The following is a 239-nucleotide window of genomic DNA, read 5'->3' as shown; positions in this document are numbered from 1 at the left end:
TACTATATATATTTTATAAATATATATCATTTTTAATTGACTGAATGCTGAAAATCTGATAATTATCCTGATCCCTTTCTACTTGGAAAATATAATATTGTAATAGATATTATGTGACAGCTGAAATAACACATTTATCACAACAAATAGTGAATTAGTGTCCTGCTTAATATATATTTTTAATATGTTTTGATTTTTAATATTATATTTTATACATTATATTTATGTAATTTTATATT

The sequence above is a fragment of the Puntigrus tetrazona genome, chromosome 22 (genome assembly GCF_018831695.1).
Source record: "Puntigrus tetrazona isolate hp1 chromosome 22, ASM1883169v1, whole genome shotgun sequence".
Lineage (NCBI taxonomy): Eukaryota > Metazoa > Chordata > Actinopteri > Cypriniformes > Cyprinidae > Puntigrus > Puntigrus tetrazona.
The sequence above is the reverse complement of the archived record's forward strand: the minus strand, read 5'-3'. Positions refer to the sequence as shown.